This window comes from Ochotona princeps, chromosome 3, assembly GCF_030435755.1.
Source record: "Ochotona princeps isolate mOchPri1 chromosome 3, mOchPri1.hap1, whole genome shotgun sequence".
Taxonomy (NCBI): domain Eukaryota; kingdom Metazoa; phylum Chordata; class Mammalia; order Lagomorpha; family Ochotonidae; genus Ochotona; species Ochotona princeps.
This window is the reverse complement of record NC_080834.1, coordinates 97184026-97207700: the sequence shown is the minus strand read 5'-3', so window position 1 is coordinate 97207700 and position 23675 is coordinate 97184026. Positions and strand designations below refer to the sequence as shown.

Genomic DNA, 23675 nt, shown 5'->3' with positions numbered 1-23675 from the left:
CTCATTGACATTTCAATTTTAGTTTATACACAACATATAACATACATAACATAACATGTTATACATAACATCATATCATCTTAAATCAAGGCAAACATGTGGTATTCAACCTTTTGTGATTGGCTCATTTCCCTTAGCATTATGGTTTCCAGTTTGGCCCATTTGGCCACAAAGAACTGCATTTTGGTTTTTTTAATAGCTGAGTAGTATTCCATGGAGTAGATGAACCATAGCTTTCTTATCCAATCCTCTGCTGATGGGCATTTTGGCTGCTTCCATGTTTTTGCAATTACTTATTGTGCTGCTATGAACATAGGAGTGCATGTTGGTTTCTCATAAAACAAGTGTTCTGGATATATTCCTAGGAGTGCTATTGCTGGATCATACGGTATGTTCATTTTGAGTTGTTTGAACGTTCTCCATACTGATTTCCATAGAGGGTATACTGCCAAAAGCAATGTATACATTCAACGCAATCCCAATCAAATTGCCCAAAACATTCTTCATGGAACTGGAAACTATGATCCAAAGGTTCATCTGGAAACACAAAAAAACCACGAATAGCTAGAACCATCCTGAAGAACAGGAAGTTAGCAGGGGGAATCACAGTTCCGGACCTCTGGACATACTATAGGGCAGTGGTTATCAAAACAGCCTGGTACTGGCACAAAGATAGAGAGGAAGATCAATGTAGCAGAATAGAAACACCAGAAGGGAACCCACACAGATACAGCCAAATAATCTTTGACAAAAAGACAAACGACAATCCAGGCAAATGGGAAGGTCTCTTCAATAAATGCTGTTGGGACAACTGGTTAATAGCCTGCAGAAACAAAAACATAGACCTACATCTCTCACCATACTCTAAGATCAGATCTAAATGGATAACAGATCTAAACCTACATCCAGAAACCTTCAAACTTTTGGAAGAAAATGTTGGAAATACTCTTCAAGATCTAGGGGTAGGTCCCTACTTCCTGAGAAGGACACCAAAAGCAGTAGAAATCGAGACCAGAATAAACAAATGGGACCTCATCAAACTAAGAAGCTTCTGTACAGTTAGAGAAACAATCAACAAAGTAAAAAAGCAACCCACAGAATGGGAGAAGATCTTCGCGCACTACGTAGGTGATAGAGGGCTAATCTCCAGAGTATACAAAGAACTCCAAAACAACCAAAATGTCAAAACAAACAAGCCACTCAAGAAATGGGCACAGGAAATGGGCAACACTTCACAAAGGAACAAACCCGAATGGCAAATAAACATATGAAAAAATGCTCAAGTTCCCTGGCAATAAGGGAAATCCAAATTAAAACATCAATGAGGTACCACCTAACGCCAGTAAGACTGGCCCACATGAATAAAAGCACCAACAACACTTGTTGGCGAGGTTGTGGGGAAAGGGAACCCTACTCCACTGCTGGTGGGGCTGAAGTTTATTTTTGTCAGAACTACCATCTTTCCATACTTAATGGAGGATAACTTTTTTAGAGACTGGACAGTAATTTGCTTTAATCTTTTTGTAATGATTATGATTTTCACTGAATTTTCTAGACACATATCATAACTACAATCTTTTGTCTTCTTAAATAAGATGTGTCTTAGTGATCAGTTTTGACCAATAGATTGCTATTGTTACTGATGTGTGATAAATGTCATTTCTAGGCAAAAGCTTTAGCAGAGTGGTGCCTCATTCAGTGCTTTTCTTTCTGCTTGCCATCTGAATTGCTGGTGCTATGGGAATTGAAGTCTCTGTCAGCATGTTTTCATGAGTCAGGGTGTTATTAAAATGGAATCTACCATAAATTCAGAATGCGCTTGCATTATGAATGAGAAATAGATCTGTACTTTTTTAAGCCACTGGAATTTAATTTTTTTTTTTTTTTGCATCAGCACAACCCAGCTTATCCTGGTTGTGTAATTCTTGAAGTTATTCACTTCATGCCATCAACACAGTCATTTCTAACTAACTTTATGGAACTTCTAAGGGGTCCTGCTTAGTCATGCTTAATGTTGCATGGATTAAAATGAGTAAGACAAATCCTAGGTCTTACATGCCTTAATAGAAGGGGTACCTGTGTCAGATATTGTGAGACAAGGCTGTGAGAAATAAGGGTTCTGAGGCAGTTATAAATTGTCAGAAAATTTCAAAAAGGTAATGGTTCCTTCTGGTTTGAGTATCATGGAAGCTTCCAAGAGTTTTGATCATGGAGAAGGCCATGAAGAATCGACAGTATTTGGATGTGCTGTGTGTGATGGTTGTGATAGAGTTCAGGCAGAATGTTGAAGGAACAACAGTCCCAGAAGGAGTGAATGTAGGCATATTCACCCAGAAGAGTGATTGTAATGTCCTAATCTGATGGCAACAGTGATTTCGTTGACATCTTGGACCATAACTTTTAGAGCAAGACCAACCTCTCTTAAAACAAATCAGATTCTGCTAGTCTGAATGATGGGGAACATCTGTCTGTGGATATATCTTCCTTTTCTAGGAGGATGGAACTTTCTATCCAATGAGAAAGAGTCAAGGTAATTCATTGTAAACTAAGTTGTTACAAATATATTTTTGAGAAAATTTGTTACCAATAAATGTACACATTTATAATGTACAGTGTGACATTTCAGTACAGTGTGTACTGTTAAAAACAAGGCAACCAGCATTTCCCCTTTATTGACATTACTTGATTACATCAAGAAATGGTAATTCTGGTTTTTCTTTTAGTTGCTAATGCATTCTGTGTACATTTCTGTAGTAAGTTAAGTAGTTTGCAAGTATTTTGTCCTATTCTGTATGATGTCTGTTCACTCTGCTGATTGTTTTCTTTTTAGTGTTTAAGATTCTGAGTTTGATATAATCCCATTTGTTTAGATTTGTTTTGCTGCCCTTGACATTCAATATTATACAAAAAAATATTGACTATTCAATGTCTTTAAATGTTTCCTCTAACCTTGTAGAAATGGCATAGTTTCAGACTTTTTGGTTTAGGTCTTTGATGTGTATTGAGATTTTGTTTTTGTCTGTGAAAAAAATGGAGCACTAATTTCATTCTTATTCTTCTACAGATATAGATCCAATTATGCCAGCACCACTTGCTATAAAGACAATTCATGCTCCAATGTATGAACTTATGGTCAAATGTCAGTATACTATCTGTATGCAAATTTATTTATCACTATTGTGTTTCCTTCATCTATTAGTTTCTACACTGATACAATTCTGTTTTAATTTCTAAAGCATTATCCTATGCTTTGAAATCAGATATTATGATGCCTTCAACTTAATTTCTTCAACTTGACTTGCTTTTAGGATCCCTTTGTCTATTATGAATCTCATATTCCACTGGAGTTGATTATAGATTGCTATATATAGTAAGAATATTTTAATGGCATCAATTGTTGCAATTAATGAACAAGAAAGATATTTTTATGCTCCCATTTAAAAAAAATATTTATTTGGGAAGAGACATAAAAGGAGATGTCCCAAGATAAGGATAAGAGCCTGGAATTACATCTGGATTTCCCATGTAGATGGTCTGTTTAGGTTTTCTGTATTTTCTTCACTTGATCTTAGCCAAAAGGCCGAGAAGCGATAGGTTTTCAGTATTTTCTTGATTTGATTTTGGTAGGTTGCATGTTTCCTAGGATTTCCCCATTTCGCAAAGGTTCCCCAATAATATTTCATCATTATCTTATTTATCTGTTATCAATGTTAATATCTCATTTTCATTTGTAATTGTACTTATTTGTGTATTTACCGTTTTTATTTTCCTTTGTTAGTCTAACAGCATTGTGAAACAGCTGTCAAAATCATCTTTTCATTTAAAAAATTTTGCATTATCTTAGATTTAATTTCATTTGCTTACCTTCTGTTCTTTATTATATCTTGCCTCCTGTTAACTTTGGGTTTCATTTGTTTTTGCTTTACTAAGTCTTTGAGATGTATCATTAGATTGTTTATTTCAAATGTTTTATTTTTAATTCCACACAATAGTTGTTATAAACTTCTCTCTTTATACTTTCTTTGCTGTATTCTCCATAATTTGATGTGTTGTGTTTTCATTTGTTTAAGTATTTCTTATATTTTTAACTGCATCACAGAGCCATTGCTCATTGAAGAGATTGTTGCGCAATCATGTAATTTCCCTGTATTTGTAAGCTTTCAATTGTTCCTGTTGATTTGTATTTTTATTGCTTCATGGTCTTGGAAGGTATGTGGTATAATTTAAATTCTCCTAATACTGAGACTTGATTTGTGTGCCGATATAGGGTGGTGAGGGTACTGGATGTTCCGTAGCTGTTGTATGAAGTCTTCCAACTGGAACTGTTTGGCAAATTTACTTGGTACTACAGTTTGACTCTAGCGTATCTTTGCTTAGTTTCTGTCCTGATAATTTTAAGATTCTTTCCTGCTAATGTGTAGCAGAAGATGGCCAAATGTTTCGATTCCTGCCACTCACAGGAGAGGTCTAAAAGGAGTTCCACACTGTGCAGTTTAGCTTTGGACCTAACTGTTTTGTGAGCATGTGTTGAGTGAACCAGCAGATAGAAGGCAGAATAGCCAATATTCAAACTGATGCTCCACTATGGACAGCAACAAACCGTATTCATTGGTTACTTCATTTGATGTACGACCCTCACCCAGCTCAGCAATTTCCAATGTGCAGTGACTAGTTTTTCATAGCGATCTTTTTTTTTTCCCTTCTCATTTGTTTATTTTTCTTTTTAGCCGGGACATTGCGCCCCTGTGTGCTAATCCAAAGGCAGATTAGGCCACCTCTGAGCACATGACTGCCTTTCCTTCATAGTTCTCCTCATTCCTTGCACTAGCCAGGGACCTTAACAATCCCATTTCAGCTGTGTAAACTAAGAGTCTGAATACAAGGACACCAGGATATTTGTGGTTAAACCAGTCTACCACCATGGGATTGTGCTTTGGTTTGAGGGAATGTATGTGGGTTGGAGACTGATTTGACTTAGACTGATATTTTTTCAACCGTTGTAACAGGAGAGCCTACTTTTGGTGACATGAATCCAGCATCTTTGTGAATCATTTTGGTTCATCCTCCACCTACGCACCCCAATATTTAATATAAAGCTAATGGCTAAGCAAGACTATAAGACAGCCCTTAGAGCAGACAACTTTCTCCCTGTGTTTAGTTTTAATGTGATCTGAAGTGTCCTCCAAATACACACTGGTGTGAAAAAAGGGAGCTGGCATTTTGTATATTCATGTTTGCCCTTGGAAATAATGATTTCTTGTTAGAAACAATTGTGGTGGAGAGAGCATAAGGGCCATGCATTGGTTTACATGGAATTCAGATACAGTGAATATGTTTTCATTTTTCAATAATGCTTTAGATTCTTTGGGTTTAGTTCTATTGACGCAATCTGGTTGTAGAACTGAACTCTGGGATGCAACTGTGCAATGACTCAACTGTCTAATCCTCTACTGCCAAATACTGGCATTCAACAAGGGCATGTTGTTTCCTTGTCATAAATCTGGGTCAGGGTTCCTACAAAATGTCCTTCCTTTGAACTGTTTGCCTTGTTCCACATAGTAAGTACCACGTGGCATTTGTTTCTATCTCTCTTGTTTTCAGAGTAGGTATAATATAATATTTGTTCATTCAAATTCAAAACTGAAATAGTAACTCATACTTGGCTTAGTAAATCAGTGACCAGACATTTTTAAGTGCTACCCTGCTTTTAATTTAGGTCAACTGCTGTTTTTGCAATATAACTTAAGGAAAGGTTCGAGAATATTTCTTCAGATTTCTTTAAGTGTTTTAAGCCATTTAAGATGAATACCTTGGGAGCATGCCCCACATCAGGGACCTGGGATGGGTGGGAGACTGGGTAAGGCTTGTTCCTCGATTTCCCCCTTTATCCCAGATAGAGAAAAAATGTAGAAATAATATTCTTACCCAGTTTCCTGTAGCTCTTGAAATTTTGTGCCCTAATTAACTATGTAAAGATTGTCAAAAATAAAGAAAAAATAGGAAAAGAAGAAAAAAGATGCATGCCTTTTTCTTGAGAATGTAATTATAACATCATAATTTTCAATCTTGTGAGTCTCCCACATGAAGCAGAATAATTAGGGACAAAGTGAAAACAACTGAAATACAGAAATTTATGAGCAACACATTCAATTAAATTAGATGGTAATGAAATTTCACTAATACCAATTTATCTGTAACTAGCTTAACAACCTCTGAGTGATAGAGTGGTATCTATCTGAGACATGAAGAAAGGATAATCCTAGATCATAGGTATTCACTGAAAATGAGAGGCCCATTTCAGAAAAGCACTGCTAGAGAATGGCTTGCTAAGTCGAACAGAAGACGACTGTGCCACAATCAAAAGAGACAACATGGGTTAGATTCTATAAACTCATGATTTTTCTTCCCATCATTCTTTTCAGGACAGAGAATTTTTCCCCTCTGAATTCTCATATTCTAATTGTATTTCCCACGAACTTTTCAAATACTTTTATTTCTTATATTTAAGAAAGGCAAGCCAACAGTTTTGTAAGACTGTTTTTCAAGTGAAAAAAATGAACACAAATTTATCAGTGAATAAAAATTTAGGAATTTTTTTCTAGCAAATCTTTTCTGATTAATTAAAAGAGAATAAGCTTCCAAACATCAAAAGGATTAAAGAAGCTTTGTCATATGGCCTCTGGTAGATGACAAAACAGTTATTAGAAAAACTAAGACTAAATAGGAGTTCAGGGTAAAATCGTATAGGAAAGAGACAATAGCATAAGCAAAACATACATATCTTTTCTTCAGTAAGTATATTGATCATGATAGTGTATTCTCACTGTTATGTGTGCCACAAAGGATAAAGAAAATAAGTATTTGTGGGACATACTATAATACTAGCTTCTATGTTATTGACAATTGGGATCCTCTTTCTGAAGCAAGAAAATGTATACTAACACAGAAGAAGATAAATAAAACACCTTGTAGTCTGAAACTGAATTAGAATGATCAATATATACTCATATAGAAATTTCTTTTAAATTCACACATATTTTTCTAGTCCTTTCAAGTGAATGGACCTAGAAATAATGATTACTGAAGTGACATAAATATTTCTCATACCTAGACTGGAAGACTAAAATATTTCTGATTAAAGATAGACAGAAAATGTAGAAACAGTGCCCACAACAATTTGCTAGCATCAAGAATAGAATTGGGGGTCTAACTCCAGTCCCCCAAGTAGTTCCCATCCACCCCAAGCAGCTCCCACACACCCTAAGCAGCTCCCACACACCCTAAGCAGCTCTCATTCACACGAAGTAGCTGCCATCCACCACATTTAATGGCTACATTGAGACTGTGACCTTTCTCTACCGAAGCTGGTTGGATTGCATGCAGGACTCTGCTCAGTGACTCTAGTTCACTAACCTATCTGATTCATAGTTATGAATGACTTTATGGCAAAGACACCTGTTTTATGGGATCTAAACCTTAATCCATTGTGAGCTCCCTTCAAATTGGCAGTGGTAGCTTCCAGCCACTATCTACAGGGGATGGATTCAAACAGGTGTCTTAGAGGCAAAAGTCCCCTCATCACATTACAAAATGCCTTACCATGTGGTAATGTCCATTAGTGAAGTCCTTCTTGAATTGGTGTATCATAAATGCCAAGTGAAGGTCTCTGGTGATAAAAAATTTGAAGGTTCTTGTAAATTTTCTTGCGCTTCATGTATTATTATACTGTTTGCACTATGAACCAGAAACTGTACTAGTGTCTGAAGGGAGAGTAAAAATCAATGCATATTTTAACCCTACGATGTGAACGTAACCATACCTTCATTCCTAACAGTTAAAGGGAAGACCACAAGGGCCAGACCTTGTCAAGTCTAACACTATCCAATTTAACATAAGACCTTTTAAGAGTCTCAGAGAAATCTAACTCCAAAATTGGTATTGAAGACCGATAGTTATAAGAAAATACAAAGTGTGTTATTTTGCAAAGGATTATAATTTCCCAAGCAAACACCAATAAAAATATAAATATGCACACGTCAGAGCAAATCGCTCTTTGTATTTATTTGTTAAGTCTGTTTGTTGTTTTCAGAAACCCACTATAAATCAGATACAGAAAGAGAAACATTGTAATTCCAAAGCAAAATTAAAGGACAATAATTTTAAAAATCTTCAATGTGAGCACAATGTTGATTACCAGAAGCTTGAGGGGGTAGGAGGAAGAGAGGACTTTGAATATCAAATAATTTAGGGGAAGCTAGATGCAGTTCATTAATTGTGCAAAACATACAAATAAGGGTGCTAATGATAGGAGACGCTAGGGCAGGTGGGGGTGGGATATATGGGAACTCTTTGCATTACTGCTTCACAAATTTTGTAAATTTAAAACTATTCTGACATGAAGAAGTTTAAAAATAATGCACTCTTGTTGAGTTATCAAATTTCGTGATATTAAAATACAATAACGTCAATATACTTCGTATGCCAAATTCTTGTAAATGTAGTCACTTACTACTGTGTGCATTCCAGATGGATGTGCTTATTTCCACAGGATTGAAATCAGTGGGCAGTCACTCATCTTCTTCCTCTGTCTGTTCCAAAGATCTCAGGGAATAAACTATTTTTTTGTTGTTCAATTGGATGTTTTTCATTTTTCAACTTCATTTACTCAGTTAAAGCTGAGAATATTTAGTATGTACCTATCTATGATGATTATCAAACATTAAGTGACAAAAAGATATTTCATGATTAGTGTCCAATGCATTAATGAAGACCTTTAAAAATAGATAATGATTCTTTAGGCCTTTCTATAAAATAAGTAAAGAGCATGCATGTATCTTTCGATTTATAAGCTCTTCATTTTATGTCCTATTGGCTGAAATGAAAAACACTTTCATTCTGTCATAAAAATTATAGCACAGACGGCATCTGCTTTATTCCATCTACACATTTTGCCAATCAGGAAAAGACATAAAGGGATCATTCATAAAACCTCCTTCCTGCTTCCTATTTTTTCTTTCATGGTGAAATTATCATTTCATATGCTTCCCTTTTTGACAGACAGCAGTGAATTTTTTAAAAAAAAAAAACTTAATATGAAATCTGTGTCTTCTGCTACATTTTCCTGGCTCCAATTTGTTTTCACTTAGAAATATTGTCTATCTCATTTATTTTGTTGTTTTAAGAGATTACTGACAATTTTAACATCCTGCTGAGATGTCAAACTTTTGTTTAAGTAAAAACATCTTGTATGGTATATGTGCCTGAAATATATATTCGTTTTTGAATACAGACCATCGATTCTATGAGAGTTTGTAAAACCCGAAAGCCATGTAAGGCAAGGTCATATAATCCACATGGCCTGAAACCATAGGAATAGATATGTGGCTCGGTAAATAAAATGTTGTTTAACACACTCATGCCCTGTATCAGTGTACCTGGGTTCAGTTTCTTGCTCTTGCTCTTAACTCCAGCTTCCTGCTAATGCAGACCATGAAACACACTGATGATTATCTCAAGTTAATTAAGATCTTGTCATCCTGTTGGATAGCAGAGTTGAGTTCCAAGATCCTGACTACCCACTAGCCCAGCCCTGGTAATTTGGGAAGTAAACCAACCAATGAGAGTGCATTTTCTACTTGTCTGTCTAAAGTATTTTTGTAAAGGGAAAGAAATGACCCTATGTTAACCTGTAGATAATAAATGAGTACTAAAATAAAGTGGATCTTCAGTGCTTGTCTGATCAATTGTTCTTGATGTCACTTCTGAACCTGCTTTCAAATGCAGTTTCTTTTAGGAGATACAATGGAGAATAAAACCTAGCACCTCACATCAAAGTGCTCGGATTCAATCCTCACTTCCAGCTCCTGACTCATCTTCATTCCACTTTCTCTGTCTCTCTTTTTCTCCTTTCACAATCTTTCCTCATCTACCTCCTTCCTTCCTCTTGTCCACTCCCCCACCTTCTTTCACTCCTTCCCTCTTCCGCTTCCTACCTTCCTCCCTATCTTTCCCTCTTTCTCTTGTGTTCTTCCTCCTGCTCCCTCTTTGTCTTCCGTTTTTCTTCCTTCTTTCCTTACCTTATTTACATCTCTCCTTTCTTCCTTCCTCCTCCCACGCTCCTTCTTCTTCTGCTACTCCATCCTGCTTGGCCTTCCCTTCCTTCTTCTCATTGTCTCTTCCCCCAATCCTTCCTTTATTTCAATCTTTCACCTTCATCTCATCCCTCTTTCCTCCTCCTCCTTCTACTTCTCCTGATCTTCTTTCTTTTCCTTGTTATTCATTTTTCCTTCTTTTTGTTTTCTTCCCCACTTTATTCTCTCAGTCTCTAGAGCATTTTTTAGATTTCTTCTTTTTTCATTTCTCTCTATCTTGCTTTCCCAAGGGTAATCACTAGCAGAATCTGGTGCTCATCCTTCTTACATGTTTATCTTTTACCAAATATTTATAAATATTAGAGAAATATTTTGAGTGTTTAAAGTTTATGTTCCTATATATTCTGTTCTTTACTCCACATTAAGATCATTTGCATACTCATACTGAGTTATTTGTAATAATCACAAGTCTCTTTCTCAAGGTTTTGGGATTGAGGTTAATGGGATTGACATGACCATGACCAATAAGAATTAAATGCTGCAATATATATCCAAGAAAACAGTCCCAATCGCTCTAGAGTAGCAAAGTAAGGATATGTGAGTTTAGGAATTTTTAGAAGCAGTGTTTCTAACAACATGGGAAGAGGATGTGATCAGAGTGATCAGTGAAGCTTCCAGAAAGAAACAGAGAGTAGAGATGGAGGGAGAGCAAAGCACAAGTAGATTTCTAACCTTGGTACCATTCTTCTCTGAGGCTGTTGTCCTCTTCTGCAGTTACATTGTGAGAACAATTTCCTCTTTGTATGATACTCAATTTTCTTTGTGCTAAATTTCTGGAAAGCTAAGCCATACTTTCTTTATTTCCTACAGTAAGAAGATTAGTGTTCTTAGAAAGTCAGCTATGTACTTATTTTGTTCAAACCACTATATGCATTATCTCAATCCTTACAACAATGTCATAAGGTAAATATTTAAAAGTTTGGGATGTAGCTGAAACAGAGGCACTATGAATAACTTACATAAGCCATACAGCTAGTAAGTGACAAAAAAAGCAGAATTCAAATCCAAGTTTTTCTTACTGTGAGACTGATGTAGATTTGCTGCCCCCCCCCCCTTATGTTATTCAGTGTCAGTGTCAATTAGTGGCATTTACTGGAAGTTCATCAGATGGTCACAAAGTTGAGTCTCAACTCTCTCTTACTTGGTTATGTGATCCTGAACAAACCAAAACTCTTCTCTATTTTCCTTCATTGACAGAAATTTATCATATACAAATAATATACTATATAATCATATATAATCATTAGTTGATAAATACACACTTATAGTTTTCCATATATGATATGGATTTTCAGAGAGCATTTCATAATTTCTGACTCTATATCTAGATCCAAGTAGTTGTAACACAATGGAAAGGGTGTACATTTTCTCTTGTCTATGGCAAAGAGCAACAAACTACATGATATATTTAGGAGTTAAGGCTTTAAAATTAAAGTCACAGTTGATAGGGACTTAATTCCTAACCAATAAAATCTATCTAAAATATCAGTCAATTGTTAACAGTGGGTTTTCATAATTCATTTGTTATTAATGGAATAATGTTAATAATCCTTTATTTTAATATATACCACAAGTAAAAGGTAGTGTTCCTCTTTGAAAATTATATGGTATTATTTGGTTTATATGTTATGGGTTAGAATAAGCTTTTCAAAACAACATACCCTCATATAGTATATTCTGAGACAAAATTTAGCCTACAGGCAAAGGTGGGTTCCATGTATTACAAATGAGGCTCATATTATTATTAACTCTTAAAAAAAGAAGAAGTTACCCAGAGAAAAGGCAAGGGCTGTTTTTGTGTAGATTTTCATGTTCATCTGAGTGCTTTGCAGGTGTAGTCATCTGTTTCTCACATCCCACACTCACCTAGAATCTGTGTGAATATTAATATTTCTTTTTTCTACTATAAATATCATGGTATGATATTTTTGAGTGGTTGCTTTGTTGTAGTTTTCTTTTTAACACATTTTAACATTTGTTTGTGTCAAGCTTCCTCAGAAAGATGTAGAGGACTGTTTATTCAAGTCTAAGTGAAGGACCAAAGCATGAAAGGACTTCTTCCCACCCAAACAACTGGCTAGTTACTTCCTGTGAACTTGTTTGAACTTCAAAATTTAACTTCTTAGAGTTTTCCTATTTTTTCACATAAGGCACAGTTAATCTCTTAAATGTCTATCACTTTCTACATAAATACAAGGGTTTCTATCACAAATCTTACAAAATCTTCTCCTATGGGTGCAAACGCAACCGAATCTCACAGCCCAGGAAGTGCCCTTCTTAACCTCTAGATTTATGGTGTTTTTAACTTAAAAGAAATTATCTTCCAAGGCTTTATGAGTTCCCACTTTTTTTGAAGATTTATTTCTTTCTACTGGAGAGTGAGATATACAGAGAGGAGGAGAGACAGAAAGGAAGATCTTCCATGCATTGACTCACCCACCAAGTGGCCGCAATAGCCCGAACTGAACCCATCCAAAGGCAGGAGCCCAGATCCTCTTCCAGATCTCCCATGTGGGTTTAGGATCCCAAGGCTTTGGGCCATCCTCGACTGCTTTCCCACGCCACAAACAAGCAGCTGGATGGGAAGCAGGGTTGCTGGAATACAAACTGGTGCCCACTTGAGATCCTGGCACATGCAAGGCGAGGACTTTAATCACTAGGCTACCATGAATTCACAAATGTTTAAGTTTGAGAATTTTATGCTAACTCAGATATCTTTTTTCTTTTTTATAATAGATTTATTATTTGATGATGTTTTATAGTTAAGAAGGATACACACCCTTGTGGACCACTGATTAGGGGTGGGAAGGTCAAGGTATGAGGGAAAGTGGATGAGACAACTGCTCTCTCCTTTTTTCTTCCTCTGCCTAGGGAAGGTGGGGAGCGAAGAGGAGAGGGCAGCTTCCAGCAGTCTGACTACATCAATACCTGGATTGGGGGATGGCCATCTGATGTCATCCCAGGGTCCCCAATGTGAATCATGTTCCCAGGGTGCTCTTCAAGTGGTTTTGATTGTTCTAAGATGCTGTTGATTTCCTTGCTCCAAAGTTGAATAAATCCTTTCAAGGTTAAGAGGCTGGTAAAATCCACCTTAGAGTCTCCACCATCCCAGATACTTGCTGTTACATTTTGGCCCTACATGGTACTAGACATCCTCTGCAGGCCTCAAGAATAGGTTGGTGGTGGGTGGTGTGGCCCTGCCTGGCATAGCTTCCTTTATCTTGGTATTCACTAGCAGGTGCTATAGCCTGATATGCCCCAATAACAGGTCATACGGGCAGGTATTGCTGCCTACACCAGTCCAGCCAGCACCCAGTCCCAGCCCTAATGTCAACTGTTGTTTTGCCCTAACCTAGCCTGTCCTGCACCTCATCCTAAAAGAAGGCCCAGAAGGTAAAAAAAGGAGGGGGAGGGACTGAGGTTCAACAGCACAGGGTTTTTATACACTTCACGCCAATTCCATACAATTATACAATCATGATTGGTCAGTTTAATTGTTAATTTTTAAAAAAGAGCAAGTTGGCAGGCTTCTATTGGTGGGTTTGAAACAAGCAACTTTCCAAAAGTACAACCTGATGGGCTACAGGGCAATGGGGCTTATCTGACACCAGGTACCTCCTGCCTGAGGAGTGTTCTGCCTACGTGACCTGCCAGGTGCCCTGCCAGATGTCCTGCCAGGTGTCATTTAGGCTGTCAAGCCTGGAGTCACACAGCCCCCAGCCAAGCAAGTAAGGCAGAAATCACAAAAGCAGAAAACATTTAGGTTCTTCAATATGAACGCTGCTTGTTTTAAAAAGTCAGAAGCTATTAACCCAAGAAGAGACTGGCAAACACTTTATTACTTTCCGTAAGGATTTTGCTAAGAGGCAGCTATGAACTCAAGACTTAATGAGCAAACTGGCAACAGAAAGAATTAATTTGAAAAGCATGACAAAATTATTCTGGAAAATGTTTCCAACACAAAACCTATGCATGGTAAAATGTTTAAGACATCTATAGCTCATATCACTGTGGCTGAGCTTGAAGTCCTGGCCCTGCTTCTAAGTCCAGCTTGCTACTTAAGTGCATCCTGGGAAGCAGTAGTTGATGTCTCAAAGTCTTGGGCCCATTCTTCCCCATGTGATGGAATATATTGAATTCCAAGCTCCTGACTTTGACCTACCTCAGATTCACCAGTGTGACATTTTAGGAGTGGACCCATTCCTATATAGGAAATTTTTCTAATGCTTATTCTTTTCCTGATGTCTTCTTTAAGATTTGGATCTAACTGGTGGCCTAGCGGCCAAAGTCCTCACCTTGCATGTGCTTGGATCCTCTATGGGTGCTGGTTCTGATCCTGGCAGCCTGCTCACCATCCAGCTCTCTGCTTGTGGTGTGGGAAAGCAGTCAAGGACGGCCCAAAGCCTTGGGACGCTGCACCCATGTGGGAGACCTTGAAGAGGTCTGGGCTCCTACCTTTGCAAGGGCTCAGCTCTGGCAGTTGAGATCACTTGGGGAATGAATCATCGGACAGAAGATCTTCCTCTTTGTCTCTCCTCCTCTCCGTATATCTGCCTTTCCAATAAAAATAAATACATCCCTTTAAAAAAAATGATTTTCCCTCCCCCCCTCCATTCCCCCTCAAAGCATAAATTGAGACCTAGTCTCCAATAAAGAAGTTAGGTGATATCATTACAAAGGCAAATCTCTCATATGTGGGATCTATGTTCGTACATAAAAGGACAAGGGACTTTGTTCTGCTTTTTTGACTACAAAGTATGGATTGACAAGGCATTCATATTACCCGTGAAAAAAGCATTCCTATAGATGACCAAGTCTTCTAGCTCTTTGATCTCAAATTCTCTGGTTCTGTGAAAGATAAGCTTGTATTGCTCATATGTTACTCGATTTCTGCTCTGCATGTTAAAGTGGCCTTACTAAACTGAGATAGTATTCTAAAGCTAAAGATATAATGCATGTAAATAATATATATTTCTCTTTTTAGAAGAAAAACAAAAAATCTAATTTTAATTCCCTACTTTTTATCATATACAATATCTTTTCTAGGTCAACTAGAAAATATTGGTGGCATCACTTTAAAACAGAAAACAGCAAAAGATACTTGAAACAAGACAAAAAGTACAAAGTAGTAAGCTAAGCAGTGGTACTCCTATTGTTCAGGACATTAAAGTTAACAACTTTGGACTTTTGCTTCTGGTCAAATAGAGTAATAGGGTCCAAATTCCTCAGCCACCTGAAACAATGACAACAAAACAGGCAAAGCACATCAAATGCTGGTTCTTAAAACCTTGGCATCAGGAAATAAGACAACAATTCTTGAAAAGCAGGAAACACAGATGAGTTGACTCAACAATAACCTAAGTTTATTGTTGTTCAGGAGTTCTTTGAGGTCTTCCAGAATTGAGCAGGGAAAGCTCAGAGTCTAAGGAAGGAAGGGAAGCTGGAGTTCACAGCACAGAATTCTAGAGACAAGAGAACAGTAGAGATGTGGAGACGGCTCCTCCGCAGAGGTCCTCAGAACACTGCCTAGCAATGCACCTGGGGAAGGAAGGAGAAACAGCATCTGAAAGCATGAGAGGCAGAGGTAATTAGAGCTTACACAGAGGGACACTGTCTGTACTCCGCAGACAGAAAGGAAATCCTTATTAATTCAGGTGCAAATCAAACAACCAAAAAGAGCCCTACTTCAGTAGTGGGGAAAAATAAATCCTAGACTAAATACAACTGTCCCACCTAACAAGGCTTAATAGTAAGACTCAACAGGATAAAACTACTTCCCTTTATCCTAGCTGTATACCAGAACAAAGCCAAAGTGTATTTCTAGGAGATAAATCTCTTCAGCAACTCAGCAAGGTAAAATTTTGAACTTGAACATTATTAGGAAAGCAGATAAACTGTTAAAATTATCATGTAAAAGTATCAAAATAACTATTATCACTGTATTCAACACCTTCTAGAGGCTAGGGGATATGTAGAACACATCAATGGGAACATGGTTGTTATAGAAACAGTGCCAACTGGACTTCTAGCAGCAAAAGCACAACGTTAGAAGTGAATACTACACTGGCATTAATAGATTAGCCACATCACTGGAAAAATAATAAGCTTGGAGAAGTATCAATTGAAATTATATAAATACAAATACAAAGCAGAAAAAGACAGAAAAAGTATCTACAACTCAAGAAGCTCAATGAACAACAACAACAAAAAATATAACCGCAGAAAACCACGCCATGTCATTTAAGACTAGGGTGAAGTAGAAAAATTTAAGACAGAGGAGACAGAAGAAAAAAATATATATATATATACATCTGGAAATACAAATATGAATTACCCCCAAATGAGGATTATTGTTAAGTTAGAAAACAATGAAGTAAATTTTTTGCCATTTATAAGAGGGAACACACTCTAACCTCTATATGGAAAATACCTTTTGAAAATGATTATATAAGCTTTGTGCAGTGGCAGTATCGTAGCCAATGAGGTTTATCCGAGGCGCGATTATTGCTAATTGAAAATGATTATAAAACAGCAAAGCCCTTCAATCAGGCCCCTTTCTGAGGTTATCTAATTCTACTCACAATAGGGGTCTCATGGCCTAAACACCTGAAAAGGGCTCAGTCTCTGAATATCATCCTATTGACCATTATGGTCTAACATTTGGGGGCTGATGCCGTGACTCCACTGGCTGATTGTCTGCTTGCAAGTCCTGGCAGACCACGTAGGTGTTTGTTTGGGTACCAGCTACTCCAGTTTTAATCCAGCTCTTTGATTATGGCCTGAAAAGGCAGTGAGATTGGCCTGAAGCTTTGACGCCCTGTACTCACATGGAAGACCGTGAGGAAGCTCCTAGCTTCTGGTTTCAGATTTGATCAGCTCTGGCCAATGTGGCCAATCAGGGAGTGATACACAGATAGGAGATCACTCACTTTCTGTTTGTAAATCTGTTTTTTTTTTTTTCAATAAAAATAAATAAATCTTTAAGAAAAATAGATTTAACACCTGATTTTTGGTGGGGGCGATTTTCTACCACAACAATAGAGCACATGTTGAACCATGAAATGAAAATCAACCTAAAGAATTCTGGTTATATGAAATATTCTCTCTGATCACACTGAATTAAATTATGAATCAATAAGAGTATAGAACCCTGGAAAGGTTCCAAAAATACTTACAAATACTCAGAAATTAAATAACACATTTCTAAATATCTCATGGATTAAAGGACAATTAAAAATAGAATTGTAATAGAATGGAATAAAAACATGTAAATTGCTAGTAAACTGTACTGCTAGGAGGTTTATAACACAAATGCCTGTTACATTAAAATAATGCTTATTGGGCCCGGCGCAATAGCGTAATGGTTAAGGTCCTTACCTTGAACGAGCCAGGATCCCATATGGGTGCCGGTTCTAATCCCAGCAGCTCCACTTCCCATCCAGCTCCCTGCTTGTGGCCTGGGAAAGCAGTCGAGATGGCCCAATGCACCCGCGTGGGAGAGCCAGAAAGAAGTTTCTGGCTCCTGGCTTCAGATCGGCACAGCACCGGCCATTGCACTTACTTGGGGAGTGAATCATTGAACGGAAGATCTTCCTCTCTGTCTTTCTTCCTCTCTGTCTCTCTTCTTCTCTGTCTCTCCTCCTCTCTGTACATCTGCCTTTCCCATAAAATAAATAAATCTTTTAAAAAAATAAAAAAATAAAGCTTATAAATAAATGACTTCAGCAATAATTTTATAGAATTAGAAACAGAAGCACAAATTAAAATCCAAGTGAGAAGATTAAAGGAAGTGAGAGAGATCAGAGATGTGGGCGTTTAGCATGGGGGGCAGCAGGTGGTGGTTTAAGTCATTGTGCTCTTTGTACATCACAGGCCTTGGTGTGCGTTTAGAGAGTCAACCATTAGAATAGGAGATCTTTCTCTCTCTTTGTGCATGTACGTGTGTGTGTGACTGTATTTCACATGCTTTGTAAGTGAACAAATAGAACAAGTATCGGTGAATATAACAATGAAACAAAAATCAGCAAAATAGAAAGGCAGGGCCAGTACTGTGATACAGCAGGTTAAGCTGCCAGTTTCAATGCAACTTCCCATTTTGAAGTGCCAGTTCTAGTCCCAGTTGCTGCACTTCACATCCAACTACCTGCTAGTATCACTGAGAACTTACTAGAAGGCCACTGAAATATTTGGGTTTCTATCACCCATATTAAAGATTGAAATGGATTTCCTGGCTTAACCTAATCCAAGATGCCTGTGTTTCAGAGAATTTCTGCTTCCTTTTTGATCTAACTTCTTACTAGTGTGCATCCTGGGAGGCAGGGTGATGATTCAAGCACTTGCCTACCTCTCAGTCAATAGGAATACGCAAATTGCACCCTTGTTTGTACCACTTCTTTTGTGGTCATTTGGAGAGTGAACCAGAGCATGTAAGATCTTTTTCTCTCTCATTCTCTTTAAAAGAAATGATATTTTAAGAAAACCTATGCCATGCTGCATTCAAGTGGTGATTCTAACCCATACATACCTGCTATGCATGTGAGAGAAAAAAAAATATGACCCCACAGTTAAGAGGAAATACCGTAATGTCATGAATATGCACAGAAATATCCAAATAGCCAATAAAGTGAAGTTGCAATTTCTCTGGAAATTGACCAGTCAAGCTAATATATAAACAGACTCACACACTTTCACATGTAAAAGTTCTGAGATGGTAATTGGGGACGGTGGTGTGGAGCAATGAAGGCTGTCTGGATTGCACTGATGGCAGTACACAGGCACAACCAACTGGAGGGCTCTCTGCAGTGCCTTCCATTTCCGGATTTCACATTTCCATTTCCACGAAATAATCCTAAAGTGGTACCTGAGACACATGGAAAAGTATGGCTTGTCACAACATTATAATTATTATATGGTTTTAATAAATATAGATAACAAGAACACATTAAAACTATGCACAGAATATTGTTTCATAAAATTATGAAATTAAATATTAACTGTAATAGAATAACTGCAATGATACATAGCTATGGTGTGATAAAAGGCAGATTTGAAATCACATACATTATTATCTCATTTTTGATAAATATTAAGAGTGTATAAACATACAGTATAAAATCTTGATTATAAAAATGCTAACAGAGTTTTGTTTCAGATCCTTTGTTCTCATATTGTGTGTATGTGTATTTAATGTTTTACGCTGTACATGCATTACTATTACACTAGAGTTTTAAAACCCATCCCTTTAGTTTTCCAGCATTGTATGAGTTTCATAATCAGATGATTCAAGGACCTGTTGATACTCGGATTCTTTGGAATTGCAGATGCTTTGCTTTGAGATGCATTTGGAAGCAGCTCAGCAGGATTAGTGTGACCTAAACAACACCCCTGAGGGAGGAACATTCCTTATGTGTACGTTTTGGAGCTATATAAATACTGCTGAGTTGAACAGTCTACAGGTACTTACCCTCTTCTGCCATGCTGTGGAAATGCAGCAAAAGACTGACTCACTTTGTTGAGTCATTTAGCTGGTGATGTGACTGTGGGTTTGGTTATCCACAGGCATTTCTGCTGTGCCATGTATCCTGGGGGAAGTTTTATTTGAACATGTTGACAGAGACTTTTCCAGCCCAAATGAAAGATTGTAAATGACAGTGAGGGAGACCATACCTGCTCATGTATATCTGTTTAGCTTACAAGGACTGGGGCAACCTGGCCTCTCTGGAGTCTCTTCAAGAATTTTCTCAAACTTCTGACTTTCAAGATTTTGACTTCAGGGAATATCTCATATTCAATTAATTCTATACTGTTTGAGGAAGCCCTTCACCATCTACAATGAAAAGTCCACACCAATGCTACCTCTGTACATAGGATACTGGAGTGCGCTTCCTAAGACAATGATCTTCTTTTGCACCTGGGTTGAAAGATCTGTGCTCTGTGTTATGAACAGTCTCTCCATAATTTCTTCAATTGAATCTTTTGACAGCCTTCATTAAAAATAACCACTTATATTTTACTTTGAAAGCATATACTGACATTCAGATATGTGTCAAGAGCTTTGATAGATGCTGAGAAAAGAAAAAATGAATTAGACAAATCCCTGACAACTATAACAGAACCCAAAGATGCTTCATGTGAATAAATATGAAAAGTTCAGAAGACTGGATACATGCATGTAAGCATGTTAGGACATTTCCAGGATATGAAACAAAAATAGCACAGCATCTCTGTGATATGGTATTTATTGTCACTCTGTTGAATATAAAATCGGAAAGTTATATAGTGATAGTACAGAGTCAAACCATAAACCCCAGCGGCTAATCAGCAGCTTGGTGGATGTTAGTCAGGGAAGGAGACAGAGAGAAGGTTGTAGAGGATGATATAAGGTTCTTCAAGTAATGGAGCTGGGATAGGTGTTTCATGTAAAGAACCAGCACTCGAAATGACAGAGTAAGGGTAATGGTTAGCAGAGTATACTTTGATTAGCCATGATCTAAGCCACTGGTTCTCTAACTTGGCTGTACTTTGGCATCTGGTGAAGAATTTTGTAAAACTCTGATCTCTGGTGCATAAGCTACAGATACTCCCTTTAATTAATGTATGTGGAATATCAAGAACAAGTGATAGGAGAACTATTCAGGGAAATATATTACCATGAAACGTAGTATGGGTACTAAATGGTATATAGATTGTATGGACTGACAGTAGTCCAACAGAGAGTTGGATGCTTGATGGATGAATAAAATGTTAGCTGTTAAGTGAAAAATCCATAATTTTGAGAAGTAACTTTTGGAGTGTGATCCTTCTTAATAAGCTTTGGCTAGTGTTCCATAGTGTTGTCTGTTAAGTAATACACATTTTACAATGTAGATTCTAGACTACATTATAATACGCAAACCCAGTTCTTTAGAGGGTAAACTAAATTATCTGCATGAGTAAGAAGAACTTTCCTTGTACTAATGTTTAATAGGCACTTGTTTAGATAGTCTTGGCTAGCTATGAAGGGTCAATTGTCAATCTAATTTGAACAGTTTCGCAATTGGAATGCTTTTGGTACATGTTTAGGCATGACAATTCTTCATTGTACAATATTGACCCACACATCACAAAATATTTAGAATCTTTGGCTTCAACTAATAAATTGTGTGTCACGTCCTAGTCATAATGAAAACAAAAACACCCTATCTCACATTTACAGTGGTGTCACCAAACTGCAAAACACTAGCTGACACAAATTCTCTGCCAGGATTGTATGAAAGGTTGATAAAATGTACAGAACATAATTTATGTATAACTCATGACTACTAGAGATTGGGGTTTAGAGAAATTAAACCATAGCTCCCAAAGTTTGAATCCATACAAGTGGCAAGGTACCATGTAGAGGGCAAATATCACTGAAACTAGGAAACCTTGAGTTTGATGTCCCTCCCTAGCCATGTAGTTTACCAGTATTTCCCCCAGACCTATTTCCCTTACTGTAGCAATAACATTTGGCTCAGATCACTTTAAACACAGTAAATTTACATATAAATAAAACATTTCTGCCTTTGCTATGGGTAGCCTTTTGATCTGAGCCCTCAGAGTACCACAACACTGTGTATTCTAGAAATTCTCAAACAGCCCTGGTAGCACCAGCCAGCAAGCCCTCCCATTGGTTGAAATATGTGTATCAAATTGCTCAAATAAAAATAAACTGCAGCTGCAATTCTAAAGGTTGTTTTTCACTCTAGCCCCTGAATCCTAAAGCCTCTTAGAATTTCCCCCACACACATTTAAAAGCAGGTGGTCAATGGGAAATTCCCATAAGTGCCCTGCATGGCATTTTTTAAGCTTGCCTTAGAGAGTTATGTTCTGCTCTCTCACTTTCCTTTTTGCTATCTTTTCCTGTGTGTCTTGTTTTTTAAGTTTAGTGAGTCTGGTAGAGTGTGAGACAGAAAGAAATTGTAGTGTGTGTTTTTGAAAAAGATATCTTCCATCTCCGTATCAATACTCAGTCTCCATCAGTCTGATTGCAGAGACTGTATTAATATGTCTTCTTCCTTTCAGCTATGTTCAGCCATTGCGCAGCCCCAAAAGGAGATAAGAAGTGTGGAGGACAGAGAAACCAGGCTGTTTTTGGGGGGTTTGCAATTCCTGTAAAATTTGAGGCTGCCAGTATTCCTTACTGAGGTAATTTACACTTTAAAGACACCTCTTCTGTGTATCTCTGTATTCAGATTCATTTCTCCCACCCTCTTGACTCACTGTGGTTCAAGGTATGCCACTTTCTGTGCTTGAGTTTAATTCAATACTATCTCTTGAGATACCCCAATATGCTACCTGTATTTGTATTTAATCTTTTTCTTTGCTTTAAATTGCAGCTCTAGCATATAAGGAAAAATATGGTGTATTTTAATGACCCAGCTTATAAAATGTTCTACTACTACAGTGTTATTGATCTGTATATTTAATCTTTTTGAGGATAAATTCACTATGATTTATCATATTTTGAGGGGGGTATCTTGTATTCTATGGAAAACTTTAATGGGATTAAAAATGAAAGGCAAAACAACAGTGAATATTGGGAAAATGGGCCAACTGTAATGTTTCTCTACCAACAATCTGCCACAGACCTTCTGATTAAGGCATCATTCTTCTTAACTTGTGATAAGTATGTTTTGTTCTTAAAGCTTCCTTCCCTATCCTTCTGGTAAAGAGTTTATAAAAGGAGAAAGTAAGAGAAATTATTGTAAAAACATGAGAATTTGCTAGATTATGATTAGGTGAATTTTGCATGCCTGTGTTCTTTTTACTGTCATTCCATCAAATGTGACTTTTGGCTTCTTTACAGGTGGAAAAGGTACTTTCTGATGTTTGAATTACTTTTGCAATTAATAATGCATGTAGTTCCTGACGGGCAATGTTTTTGATTGTTGTTTGCTTTTTGAAAGTGGAATTTGCATTAAATTTAGAAATCTCTGATTGTCTGTGTTGTCCAAACGTGAATGGTTTCAAAAAGGAAACACAGCTTTCTGTTCTTTTAGACAACATCCTTCATCACCCATCAGTCAATCAACTAACTGTCTTGGAACACATACTGTCACTCATGTTCATGTCAGCTTTTCAGTTACCATTCTTTTGAATCGTGGGAGGCAAAGAAAAGCACCCCGAGAGAGGAAATGACAAGGAGTGGTTGACCATGGCAGCTGTTCATTTGGAACCAGCAGCGCCACTGTTGGCTTCCTTCAAAGCAATGCTGTTATGTTGTCATGTTACAATTCTTAAGTAAATCTCCCTAATTAAAAAAAAAAAAAACTTGCAGTTTACTGTTTTTGGCAGTCAAGATCTATGGAGTTGAATGTTATCCTGTCAAGACTCATTCAATACTCAAAAGCCACTTTCGTTTCATTTCAATCAAATCTAGTGTTGCTCATTTTTCCTCTCCTAGTAAACTAATTCTATTGTTTTCTAACCAAAAGTATTTTATAAATTAATAGAATTTGTATAGCACTTGATATTGTTTCATGCTGCATAATTTTAATTCATCAA

The 23675-nt window shown here is 37.1% G+C and overlaps 1 non-coding gene across 1 annotated transcript; it reads left to right on the top strand.

The window, feature by feature from the left end:
• Positions 1-16601: 16601 nt before the first annotated feature.
• Positions 16602-16738, top strand: LOC118758914 (U4 spliceosomal RNA). The gene has a single exon (XR_009245189.1). It is a non-coding gene; the product is annotated as a U4 spliceosomal RNA (small nuclear RNA).
• Positions 16739-23675: the final 6937 nt, after the last annotated feature.